The 8,797-nt window shown below is 47.2% G+C and overlaps 1 pseudogene; it reads right to left on the minus strand.

The window, feature by feature from the left end:
* Window positions 1-2,304: 2,304 nt before the first annotated feature.
* LOC102492289 (uncharacterized) overlaps window positions 2,305-8,797 on the minus strand; it is a 7,457-nt pseudogene continuing 964 nt past the window's right edge.

Here is an 8,797-nt window from a genome sequence, read left to right on the forward strand (position 1 = left end):
CACATGGCCAACCATGGTTCAAGTCCCAGACCTGGTGGGCTAAAAATCATGCTAGACTGGGGCTGGTAGAAGGCATGGTGGTTTAGCATGTATGTTGTCTTGACAACATAAATGTCATATAGCCAAAGACAGAGAGAGAAAAAAAGAGAGACAGAGAAAAGGAAAGAAAATTGTTGGCATATGCCCTGGGCTTGGCTCAGTCTAAGAGGAAACAGAAAGAGACAAACAGAGTATCAGTGGACACAGGTGGCCTGAGCCTAGGCACCACAAGCAAATTGTGCTGCCCAGACACACTGGGCAACTTTATTTATAGGGCAAAGCAACACTACATACATGTATTTCATGACATTCCATAGATAAATTGTTATGTTACAGACAATAAGAAGCAGGTAACAAATCTATAAGGGCTTAGATACACTGGGCTGGGTGTATCCCTTGGTGATAATCATATCAAAGAGAAATCCCATTAAAGTTCTTTTTTTTGAGGGGGAGGGTTTTTATTACAGGGCCCATGTGCTCCCCATAGAGATAGAGAGAAAGCGAGAAATCACCACCCAGAGGGTATGACCACACTGAAATCCCTTCTCTTCCTTGGGATCTTGGGCACACACACACATGCCCAGTGTGAGTTTAAGCCACCAGGTCCAGGACTTGAACTGCAGTTGACCACGAGAGTTCAGTGACATAGCCATTATGCTAACTGCTGGTCCCTTAAACTTCTTATCTAGTGGAGAGAAGCCTAGCTGCAGGTGTGGGGAAGATACATCTTTAAAACATAAAAGAGATGTTGCTAAGGCTAAAGAATCTTACCATAGGGCAGGCGCCCCCAGGATCAGAGAAGGCTAAAGAATCTTACAAAGCAGGAAATGAACTTTGCTAATTGGGGTCAAGATGTTCCCTAAATTCCATCAGATGTGTCTATTGGAAAGCCCCTAGCAAATTTCACCCTTTGTTCTGCCTGCAGCAGGGTCAAGAAAAGGACAAGCTGCGAGGTTCTGCCATAGCCAAAAGGGACAGGAGGTGTTTGCTCAGAGCATGTCCTCACACCCTTAGGGCCTCTCTCCAAACACTCCTTACAGAAAATGATCAAGACGTGATATCTCTACAGGATATCAGAGCATTTGATGAGAGTATATTGAACAGACCTCATGATATCAAAAGAGGCAAGTAGCACAGAAGTAGTAGGTAGAAAAAGGCTGATGAATGTTGCATGGCTGAAGAATGACAAAGCTTGCCTTTCACAGCTATTTTTGAATCAATGCCATAAGGTCAAATAATATGTATTAGTAGGAATATAATAGAAAAACAGGCAACAACAAGATTTCAACATGACTTTTGCCTGTACAGATGTGCTTTGGACCCTTTCCCCACCACACCCCTCACCAGAAACCCCAAAGGTGAAAAATCCAGTGGCAGGGACGAGCAGTTACCCTAATGGCCATGTTGCTGGACTCCCATGTGGTTGACCACATTTCAAGTCCTGGACCCGGTGGCTTGACATTCACACCAGGTGCATGTGCGTGCGTGCCCAAGATCCCGGGAGAAGAATGAAGAAGGGACTGTGGCATGGTCATCCTCCCAGGGGGTGATTTCTTGCTTTCTGTCTCTGTCTCTCTCTGTCTTTCTGGCTGGCCCATGCGCCCTATAGCAAAAACCTCTCCCAAAAAACCCAAACAAACAAACAAACAAAACCAGTGGCAATGAGAAAGAGTGAGCGTAGAAGGACCACATGTCTCAGACATCTTGCTGCTGCCTTTTGTCCACTGAGGTGTACTTTATACCTCCCTTGCCTTACTTTCCTCATCCCCTTCACCATAAGCCCCCACAGTGCTGAAGCTGGTGGCAGTGAGAGAGGGAATGCTGAGAGGTGTTGCCACTGCATTCCCTCCCCCAGCTCCCACCCACTACCCAGGTGTGCATTGGAACCTCCCCTATGCACCACTCAGCCATAGGCCACATGGTGCATGTGCCTCAGCAGTCAGAGAGAGAGCATAAAACAAACACACCACTAAGATGTCTTGCTCAGACCTTTTTCCCGACTCTCACATGCACCCTTTTGCCACAAGCACAGGAGTCAGCAGCAAGAGAGAGAGAGAAACAGAAAGAATGCACAAATTCACACATCTCAGATTTTCTGCTGCTGCCTTTTTGCCTGCACAGGTGTGCTTTGGGTCCCCTTCCCCCATAAGCCACCCATTTCATAGAAGCCCATGGCACAGACAGAGAGAGAGAGAAAGAGAGAGAGTGTAAGGTTCCTGTCCAGGGAGTACAACGGCGACCCCAATCAACCACAAAAGTTGGATCTTGATGTAAAGTACAAGAGGTTTTATTTCTAGCATGCTAGGACTCCACTCCCGGTCATGCAAGACACGATAGTGAGTGAAGCCCCAATCATAGGGGCGTACAGGTTATATAGACAAAAGTCAGTGGGGTGAGGGGAAGAAAGAATGCAGAGGTAAGATAAGGGACCTTAGGGTATGTTTGCGGCGACTCTGTTTTTGCTAGTTTAAGCAGAGTTGTTGCTTGCTCAAGTAGGTTAAAAAAATGTTTTTGCAGAGGTTGCAACTAGATCAGGTCAAGTTTGCACAAGAGTCTGATCTGGGTTTCCAGGTGTAGCAGGTGGTGGTGGTGTTTGCAAGGGGGCTGAGCTTTTTGCAGGTGGCTGAGCTTTTTGGAAGGAGGTGAGCTTTTTACAAGTGTCTGAGCCAGCCCTGGAAGATTTTTCCTTTTCATTCCCCCATTTCAGGTTTTTGGAAGGAATTTTAATCTTAAAAACTAGTATGTTCTGACTGTGGAAGGTTTTGGTACTGCTGTCTGAGCATGAGGATTTGGACAGAACTTATTCGCTCACAGATGAAGGTTTCCAATCGGTTTAGGATGCAGGGGCCAAAAGTTAAAATGAGGAGGAGTATGAGTAAAGGACCGAACAAACTGGAGACAAGAGTGGTAAACCAGGGGGACCGACTATACTAGCTTTTAAACCAATCCTGCTGGGCCTCAGGGTCCCGACGTCTTTTGTCTAGTTGCTCTCGGAGTTTGGTCATTGAGTCTTTTATGACCCCTGAATGGTCTACATAAAAGCAACATTGTTCATTTAGGGAAGCACATAGCCCTCCCTCTTTTAGGAACAGAAGAGCGAGCCCCCACCTATTTTGTAAAACTACCTTGGATAGGGAAGTTAGGGACTCTTGGAGTTTGGTTATAGAACTTTCTATGTCTCATAAGTCTTTGTCTATAGCTACCCGAAGGCCCTGTAGATATTGGGGGGCCTGTATGAGTGCTGCTGTTCCAGTTCCAATGCCTGCAGAGACTCCAAGGCCTAGTAACACAGCCAGAGTGGTTAGAGAGATTGGATCTCTCTTTTGTTGAAGGTGCTCATGATCAAAATATGTTTCAAAAATGTTGGAGTCATAATAGATAACCCTAGGAAGTATTTGAATGAGTACACAATAGTCAGAAGCAGGTTTGAATACCAAGGAGGAGATGCAGGGGGTCAATCCTGTATTGCAAACCCACCAGTATCCAAGGTGGGGGGACAACTAAATAGGTGTCAGTGGAATTGATGGTGGGAATAGTCTTATTACAGAGATGCTGAAGACCGAGAGGCACTGCACCTAGACAGGTGCCCTGTCCAGAAACCATAGTAAGAGTGAGTGTGGAGTTCCAAGTACAGGTTAGTGGGGTAGGAGTGGTGTTAAAATCTTGCAGGGATGCGATTCCCTCATAGAAGGGGGGTTGAGCGGATAGGCATAACCAGCAAGATTTTGTAGCATCAGGATTGGACGAGTTAAGGGCATAAAAGGCTCCCTGAATTAAATTGAGAAGTCTCTGCTCTGTAGTCAGTGGCCTGGCGGTAGAAAAGTTTTGTGTAGGCCTTAGTGGTCCTGGTGGAGCAGCAGGCTTTTTACTCAATGTTTCTTGTTCAGAGAGGACAGCATTGGAACCTATTGGCATGGCGGGTTGGGCCTCGGTCTGTAACTTAATAGTAAACATATACCCATAATCTATTGTTGTCAGATAAAGTCTAAGCCCCCAGGTGTGACCCTGTTCCCAGTGCCAGAGGGCTTTTCCTTTTGAAGTGAAGGAAATATTTAATGGATTACAGAACTGAGATTTGCAGAGGTCTCCGGAAGACCGATTAAATGTTACAATAATTGAATCCCAGGAGGAGGAGGGTTTCCATCTGGCATGTCCTGTGGTTTCGCAGCCCCATTCCTGACAGAAGAAATGGTATAGCCCCCCACATCTTCGCACCAGAGCCGGGGATCACCCGTCTTTAGGGCATACATAGAATTCGGTTGCCTAGAGAACTTTTCGCTGGGAAGCGCATTTACATCCGGCCAGCTGGCGACTGTTTGGGCTATCACCAGTGGGGGGACTCTGGGCTTTGGGAGGACCTGTTAAATGGGGTAGGCCCGTTCCCCAGGATCTCATATCTACGGTGTTTACACCAACAGTAAGCAGGCAAAAATCGGGTGTAGGGTGGGCCACCATGACCAGGGTGGCTTGATGGCAGAAGTATCCCAGACTAGTTGTCCAGTTTGTGAGAGGACCTGCCAGGTTAATAGCTGGGGGACATGGGGTTTGGCACTACTTATCATTGGTAGGGTTGTTAGCAGGAGTAGGGTTGTCGCGGCGGATGTGAAACTTGAGCAGATGGTCCAGTTTCTGAACAATCCAAATTGGGTCCGGCAGAGGTGTTGGTTTGACATGAGAGGCATGGATCCAGACTGCAATACCATTGACTTTTACTGCTGTTAGAGTGGTGAGCAGCACCAGGTAGGGTCCTTTCCACCGAAGCTCTAAATTGGCCACTTGATGTCATCTGATGTAAACTGAGTCTCCGACCTGGAACTGGTGAGGCACTTGTGTGTCTCCTGGCTTATAGGCCTTGGCGAGTTGGTCCTATACCTCTTTTTGTATCGCTTTGAGGGCTTTTAGCCTGGCATAGAGAGATTGAGAAGAGTGAGAATTGGAGAAAGGGAAATGCATAGCAGTAAGTGGAGGTGGGGCCCCATACAGAATTTTGAAAGGAGTCAGGTTAAAAGGTCCGGGTGTGTTCTGCACACAGAACAGGGTGAAGGGAAGGAGGACTGTCTAGTCTTTTATGCCAGTCTCTAAGGTCAGTTTTATCATGGCCTCTTTCAAAGTTCTATTCATACGTTCTACCTGTCCTGAACTTTGAGGTCTATATGCACAATGTACTTTCCAATTGGACCCCAAGACCCTGGCCAGTCCCTGATTAATCTGAGCGACAAAAGTGGGGCCATTGTCAGACCCAATAATGAGGGGTACCCCGAACCTGGGGAAGATTTCTTCTAGAATTATTTTGGCAACGACCTGAACGGTTTCTTTTTTCATAGGGAAGGCTTCAACCCATCCTGAAAAGATGTCACCTAGTACTAACAGATACTTGAGACTGTATTTGCCTGGTTTTATTTCAGTAAAGTCTATTTCCCAGTAACTTCCTGGGTGATTTCCCCGGAGCTGTTTTCCTTGTGACACTTTGTTTGGACAGGCATTAACTAGTTGACAAGGTTTACATTTTTCCTCTGTTAGTCTGGCAAGTTTATGTAAGTCCATGATGTGGAACGAGGACCACTGGGCGGAGGTTATCAAATGTTTTGCACCTAGGTGGGTTAATTTATGAAGTTGCCTGAGAAAAGCTGTTGCCTGTTTTTGGGGAAGGATAGTTTTTCCTTCTGGGGTTTCTCATGTCCCCTCCGGGGTCACAGTGTGAGAGTCCATTCCATTTTATGCCAGTAGGTCTTGTTCTGTATAGACAAGAACTCTAGCTGGATCCTCCGGAACCAACAATTGTTGGACCAGCAACATGTTAAGTCACTGGGCTGCCTGCTTAGCCACTTGATCAGCTCGCCGGTATCCTTCTGCCACCCATTTTTTTTCCTTTTGATATCCTGGGCAGTGGATAATAGCCACTTGTTTGGGGAGTTGTATAGCCTCTAACAGGCTCAGGATTTGTTCCTTATGTTTAATGTCCTTACCCACCGAGGTTAGCAAGCCCTATTGCCTATAGATAGCCCCACGGACGTGGGCCGTAGCAAAGGTGTACTGGCTATCTGTATAGATATTTATACTTCTGTTTTCAGCCAGATGTAAGGCTTGGGTTAGGGCTATAAGTTCGGCTTTTTGGGCTGAGGTACCCTTGGGCAAGCTACTCACCCAGACAATTCGTTCGTCATCTACCACTGCTGTTCCTGCCACCCTTTTACCTTCTATAATGTAGCTGCTCTCGTCAGTGAACCAGGTTAGCTGAGCATTTGGTAAAGGTTGGTCTTGGAGATCCTGCTGGATTCCAGTTTCTTCTGCTAGGATCTCTTGGCAGGTACGGATGACAGTCCCTTGAGCCGAGGTGTCAGGCAGCAGCATGGCAGGATTGACAGTGACCGGTGGTCCAAACTGGACTCTGTCTTTGTCTAATAGACAGCTTTGGTAATGGGTCATGCGAGCATTAGACAACCAATGGTCAGGGGGTTGCCGGATTATGCTTTCTAAAGCATGGGGCAACAACCAGTAACCTTTGTCCCATAGTCAACTTATCAGAGTCCTTTACCAAGGTTGCCACAGCTGCTATAGACCTCAGGCACATTGGCCATCCTCCAGTCACTGGGTCCAATTTTTTTGAGAGATAAGCTACCGGTCTTTTCCAGGGCCCCAAGGGTTGTGTTAGCACTCCTCGGGCTATTCCCTTCCGTTCATCAACATATAGAGTGAAGGGCTTTGTCACATCAGGCAGTGCTAGGGCCGCGGCTGATAGTAAGGCCTTTTTAATATCGTCAAAAGCCTGCTGTTGGTCAGTGCCCCATTCAAAGGGGACCCTCTCTTTTGACAATGGGTAGAGAGGAGCAGCCATGGTGGTGAACCCTGGGATCCATAGGCGACAGAACCCTGCTGTTCCCAGAAATTCTCGCACTTGACGGGACGTGCGAGGAACGGGAATCTGGGTTACAGTCTGTTCCCTAGCATCTGTCAGCCATCTTTTCCCATCCTTTAAGATATAGCCCAGGTACATTATCTCTTACTTGCAGATTTGGGCCTTCTTGGCAGAGGCTCGATATCCCAGATGTGTTAGTTCCTCTAGCAGGAGTCCTGTACCTCGTTGACAGGCTTTTTCAGTTGTCCCCATGAGCAACAGGTCATCCACATATTGGAGGAGAGTTATTTCGAGGTGGCTGGCTTGAAAGTGGGCAAGGTCTTGATAGAGGGCCTCATTGAAAATGTTTGGTGAGTGTTGAAATACCTGAGAGAGCTGAGTCCAGGTTAGCTGCCCTGTGATCCCTGTATCGGGATCACTCCATTTGAAGGCAAAAAGGTTCTGGCTGGAAGGGTGCAGTCACAGGCAAAAGAAAGCATCTTTTATGTCTAAGACGGTATACCAGTCTTGTTCTGGGGGAAGAGAGCTAACAGGTTATATGGATTGGGCACAGTGGGATGGATATCTTGTACCTGCCTGTTGACTTCTCATAAGTCTTGTACAGGATGATAGTCATTTGTGCCAGGTTTTTTAACAGGCAATAAGGGCATATTCCAAGGCAACTGACACTTTATTAGAATGCCCAGGTGTAAGAGGCACTGGATGTGGGGCCGGATACCCTCTCGGGCTTCTTTAGTCATGGGATATTGGCGTACTGCCACAGGAGTCAAAGTGGCTTTCAGTTCTATTACTATTGGGGGCCTATTAGCGGCCAGTCCTATCCCAGCTGTTTTGGCCCATGTGCCAGGGTATTTTTGTAGCCAAGTTTGGAGGGGGGTGGCACCCTCATGAAGGTCTCTATAAAGCCAATGTTCACCTTTTAGGCGCATGGTTAAGATTAGGGTCTGCGCATCTTGAGTAATCTTTGGGTCCCCTGGGGTGAAACTGATTTGGGTCCCCATTTTGGTAAGTCTCTTCCAAGTAGGGGAGCTGGGCACTCAGGAATTACCAGGAAAGAGGTCCCCTTCCTAGATCTACTGTCCTATCAGTGGTCCATGAGTATTGCTGATGTCCTGTGGCCCCTATGACCCAGGATTTCTTTTTGGAAAGTGGCCCTGATGGCACAAGTAATACTGAGTGCTGGGCTCCCGTGTTGACTAGAAAGTTAATTGGCTTCCCCTCCACTTTTAGAGTTACCCTAGGCTCAGGGAGGGGCTCCGAGCCCCATCCCCCCAGTCTGAGTCTTCTTGTAGGGCAAGCACCTCAGCTGATAGGCTCGGTTGGGCTTTTTGTTTTCTTGCCCTTTTAGGGCAGTCTTTTGCCCAGTGTCCTTTTTCTTTACAATAGGCACATTGGTCTTTTTCTAGTGGAATATGACCAGGCTTTTGTCCTTTGGTGGGGTTGTGCCTTGGCTCCCTTTCGGTTGTGCCTTGGCTCCCTTTTCTTACTACAGTGGCCAGGATCCAAGCTAGATATTTTTCTTGTCTCTTTTCTCTTTTATTTTCCCTTTCTTCCCTTTCTTTTTCCTTTCTTTGTTCTTTTTCTTCTTCTGTCTCCCTCTTATGATATACCTTTTCTGCCTCTTTAACTAAGTCTTGTAAAGAGAGATCTTGTAATCTCTCAAGTCTCTGAAGTTTTCTTTTAATATCGGATGCCAACTATCCTATAAAGGCCATAGCCACGGAGGCTCTTTGTCCCTCAGAGGCAGGGTCAAACGGGGTGAACCACCTGAATGCCTCCATGAGACACTCAAGGAACATTGAAAGGGGCTCAGTGGCTCGCTGCATAATTTCCCTTACCTTTGCCAAATTGCTGGGTTGCCTTCCAGCCCCACGGAGGCCAGCCACTAGAGCCTTGTGATAG

The sequence above is a fragment of the Tupaia chinensis genome, unplaced genomic scaffold (genome assembly GCF_000334495.1).
Source record: "Tupaia chinensis unplaced genomic scaffold, TupChi_1.0 Scaffold144763_1, whole genome shotgun sequence".
In the NCBI taxonomy this organism is placed as follows: Eukaryota; Metazoa; Chordata; class Mammalia; order Scandentia; family Tupaiidae; genus Tupaia; species Tupaia belangeri.